We start from the raw sequence: 5,082 nt of genomic DNA, 5'->3' as shown, positions 1-5,082 counted from the left end.
ACCCATATTGGCAATACCGCCAAAAAGACAATCGAATGAGAGCTGGGCCAGGGACCCGTTAGAAAAATCTTCAGTCTTTGCTCAATATCTTTGCGAAACCTTCCATCCTGCGCCTCAGAATTGCTCCAACGACGAGGAGGCGTTTATTTATAACTATCTATCTAGTGACCCAACATCTGACGAACCCGTGAAAAAACTCACGTTGAATAAAGTAAGTCAAGTAATTAGGTATTCAAAAACTGGCAAGTCTCCCGATCTCGACCAAATCACTATCAAAATGCTGATAGAATCCCCAAGCACACTAATAAGATTCTTAACCATCATTTTCAACGCTATATAATCAGGGCTCAATCTTTTCCTACAATTTGGAAAACTGCAAAAATAATCCTAATTTTGAAACCCAGGAAGGATGCTCACGGAGCATCATCTTATAGACCTATAAGCTTATTGTCGGTAATATCCAAATTTTTGAAAAACTTGAAAAGGATCAAAAGGATCTTGAAAAGGATCAAGTATCACCTCAACAAAAACAATTCAATTTGGTTTCAGAGAGCAACACAGTACTCTAGCAAGTGCATCGGGTAGTAAATGTAATCAATAAATCATTACACTCAAAAAATACTGCTCTGCTGTCTTTTTAGATATTTCCAAAGCTTTCGATAGAGTTTGGCATAGTAGGTAAATATAAAATAAAAAAGGTCTTCCTTATATAAAATAAAAAAGGTCTTAAAAAAGCTTATATAAAATAAAAAAGGTCTTCCTATTGTATTTTATCTGATACTAAAATCTTACTTGTACCACCGAAAGTTTTCAGTGGATATCCATAGTGCTCAATCTGACATGCGTTTAATTAATGCCGGTGTACCCCAGGGAAGCGTCCTGGGTCCCACACTATTTTTATTATATGTGTGGGGAATCAAGCAGGCTAGACATCGCGGAAAAACAATATAACATGTTATTTCATTTTTCATAAAATTTTGATATTAATAAATTTGTTTATATTTTCATCCAATGGATTTTATATTTTTATATTCATATCTTTTTTCCTACACTGGTGACCCACGACGTTTGAGATGAAGACAGAGAAGGAGCATTTTTTGGGGGTTTAAAATAAATATAGATTTTGATGCAGCACCATAATCACTGGTCTTTCGTGACTACTAATAAATATATAAATAAATATATATTCCATTCTTCAACAACGTATAACATTTATCACATACAAAATTAATAATATTGTTTTACATCCTTCACAATTAAAAAGCAACAATTAGAGATAAAAACTAATTACTATATTGTTTTTTTAGACTACAACTTGACTACAAGAGCTGTAGGGGATGATTCAAGATTTAAAATGACTTTGCTTCCATTTTCTGTTGCTTGATTTTGTAATCGGTCAGGGCTGCTTTGATTGCATCCTCTGTCAACATCGAGCAAATGTTTTTTAATTTAGAAGCCTCCTCGATGGTCTTTCCTTTTACCCATTCGGTAGTCAAAGAGCTGGAAGCTATGGCAGAACCGCAGCCGAAGGTTTTGAATTTGGCGTCAATGATTTTTCCATTTTTATCAAACTGTATTTGAAATTTCATGACTTCATCACAGGCGGGTGCTCCCACAAGTCCTGTACCGACATTGCTTGATTTTTTATGATCCACCACCTTAGCATGATACAGTGCCACAGGAGTACTCAAGCTCCTGCGCAAACAATTATTAGTGAGACGATAAAGTGCCATTATATTTCTTGATATTTAACAAAAATTTAATTAAACAATTCGCTAATTACGTTTTTATGTCATTATCAAAACAAAATCGCAATTCGCAATCACATAAGATCTGACATTTGCAGGTGTGGTACTTGACAGTTTGTAATTGACAGGTTAAGGTTAAATGTAAACAGTACGTCCAGTCCTTGGTTCATCGTAGTTAACGCATTTACTACCTGACACCGGACTCCTTGTCCCTTAACTCACCAAATCGTTTTTTGATGCATAAGACTTAAGACTGCATCTTGTCAAGTTGAGGACTGATACGCTCTCATTCGAACCACATCTGATTCGAAAATCCGATGTATGATTCAAAGAGCTACAGAAGTCAAAAATCGGCGGAATCTTAGAAGTTCACCAAGACATCGAGGTTCAGGAAATTTACCACGTGATTTATATTCAGAACCATATGTAGAGTATGAAGATGATGGAAGGTCGAATTACCTGCCATACGGTGGATCTGCCGACGAAACTGTCATTTATTCCATTGGATGAACTACTAAGTGACCAGTACCACAACACTCCTGTAATCTGCTTTCCCACCTTATGTTTATAACGTGTTTCCCTGTACTTTTGAACTGTGAGGTCAATACTGGGCAGGAAGTGTGTGGGGAATCAAGCAGGCTAGACATCGTGGAAAAACAATAAAACTTGTCATTTTATTTTTCATAAAATTTTGATATTGATAAATTGTTCATATTTTTGTCCAATGTATTTTATATTTTTATATTCATAATTTGTTTCCTACATATGTAGCAGAATTTCCTGTGTACCAGAACACCAACGCGGCATCCTTCGCCGACGACACCTGCATAATAGCTCAACATAGTGATCCTGAAATAGCTTCGGCACAATTACAAACTCACCTAGACATTATAGCAAAATGGTTGGAACTTTGGAGATTTAAAATAAACAGCTCTAAATCCGTACAAGTCACTTTTACTCTATGTAAGGGTGTGTGTCCGCAAGTAAAAATATAAAACAAATTAATTCCAACAAGGGACCACACAAAATATCTTGAGACGTTTCTAGATAAAAATCTTAATTGGAAAAAACATATCCAGAATAAACGAGCTCAACTGGAAAATCTACGAAGATTCCTCAACTCAAAATTGTTATCAAACCTGTCTGGACCTATGGTCCAAAATTTATTGCATAACCGCTCACGCGCCTGGTCACTCGTAGTTACTTGTTCGCATTTTTTCTGCTATAAACAATACCGTAGTCATGCATCAGTTGTTCATTTCTTCAATACAAATAAAATGTTTTTTAAATCAATCAAATCAGCACGTCTCTTTATCAATGATTGAAATCGGTTGATCCGTGTTCCAAATTCGACGACCAAAAATTCCGCATATACAATACATACACACACATACATCTATAGATAAATAAGCATTATCCATTTTTTCTAAAGTATGCCAAAATTTTCCAAAACCTTCGAAACGTCAAGATATGCAAATAATTTCATTCTCGATTTTTTTGCGCTTACTATAACTTACCCTAAGAAAAGTTAATGAAGGGCATTGTCAAATATTTATAAGAATTATATAAACTGAATTGCAAATTAAAAAAAAAATTAATGTATATAAGCGAGCTCTAGTACTTTAGCCTTTGACTTGAGCTTTAGAATTAAAATTAAAATCGAATTTATTTTCGATATACCAAAAAAGAGAATTATTTCGAAAAAATATTAAATTTCAAAATAAAAACATTTTTTTTTAAAAAAAAAGCAATTGTTTTGTCAACACAAGTAAAAAATTTTTGAATCATTCTAGACAAATGTATTTATGTATTCAAATTTCGCGCGGGCCTTATCTTTGTAATACAGAGTGAAGTATGCTATATTACTATGCGATTAGGCTTGTTGTGTTTATATACGTCCTGTTCCATATTGTATTTCAAGGAGACCACATCCAGCTAATAAATCATCTTATATTATAAATTGTGTTTTGGTTAATGTTATTATTTATTTTATTCATTACCATAAAATTGGTCCTTCGAACCGGATCGTTAAAATCAGTGCATATTTAGTAATACTATAACCAAAAATACACATACAAGTTTTGTTTACGCTGTGGGTCAACAAACTGGAAATATACATTATTGGATTCAAGTTAGGTGAATATTAAAAACACTGCTTAATTCATGATATTACCCATTATTTAAAATGACTGATATCAATACAGTTTTATCACAATTTGCCATTGTTAAAAAGCATATTGAACGCATTCAAAAATTTATAACTGCTGCAAGTAATGTAACTAATGTTTCTGAATTTAGTGTAAGGAAAACAAAGTTAAATGAATACATGGAGAAACTTGACCTATTATATGGTGTATTGGAAAGGCATAGCCCAGGAGAATTCACAAATGAATATGACAAATTTTATGATCAAACCTGTCTGGACCTATGGTCCAAAATTTATTGCATAACCGCTCACGCGCCTGGTCACTCGTAGTTACTTATTCGCATTTTTTCTGCTATAAACAATACCGTAGTCATGCATCAGTTGTTCATTTCTTCAATACAAGTAAAATGTTTTTTAAATCAATCAAATCAGCACGTCTCTTTATCAATGATTGAAATCGGTTGATCCGTGTTCCAAATTCGACGACCAAAAATTCCGCATATACAATACATACACACACATACATCTATAGATAAATAAGCATTATCCATTTTTTCTAAAGTATGCCAAAATTTTCCAAAACCTCCGAAACGTCAAGATATGCAAATAATTTCATTCTCGATTTTTTTGCGCTTACTATAAGTTACCCTAAGGAAAGTTAATGAAGGGCATTGTCAAATATTTATAAGAATTATATAAACTGAATTGCAAATTAAAAAAAAAAAAATGTATATAAGCGAGCTCTAGTACTTTAGCCTTTGACTTGAGCTTTAGAATTAAAATTAAAATCGAATTTATTTTCGATATACCAAAAAAGAGAATTATTTCGAAAAAATATTAAATTTCAAAATAAAAACATTTTTTTTAAAAAAAAAGCAATTGTTTTGCCAACACAAGTAAAAAATTTTTGAATCATTCTAGACAAATGTATTTATGTATTCAAATTTCGCGCGGGCCTTATCTTTGTAATACAGAGTGAAGTATGCTATATTACTATGCGATTAGGCTTGTTGTGTTTATATACGTCCTGTTCCATATTGTATTTCAAGGAGACCACATCCAGCTAATAAATCATCTTATATTATAAATTGTGTTTTGGTTAATGTTATTATTTATTTTATTCATTACCATAAAATTGGTCCTTCGAACCGGATCGTTAAAATCAGTGCATATTTAGTAATACTATAA

General features: G+C 32.8%; 1 pseudogene; it reads right to left on the bottom strand.

Annotated features, from left to right (window-relative positions):
• Positions 1-1,349: 1,349 nt before the first annotated feature.
• LOC113367221 lies at positions 1,350-1,733 on the bottom strand (annotated as a pseudogene).
• Positions 1,734-5,082: the final 3,349 nt, after the last annotated feature.

Source organism: Ctenocephalides felis, unplaced genomic scaffold, assembly GCF_003426905.1.
Source record: "Ctenocephalides felis isolate EL2017-DRISC unplaced genomic scaffold, ASM342690v1 CF-g0.4_SCAFFOLD_01170, whole genome shotgun sequence".
In the NCBI taxonomy this organism is placed as follows: Eukaryota; Metazoa; Arthropoda; class Insecta; order Siphonaptera; family Pulicidae; genus Ctenocephalides; species Ctenocephalides felis.
Note: the sequence above shows the minus strand (reverse complement) of the source record. Positions and strands in the feature narration are given on the sequence as shown.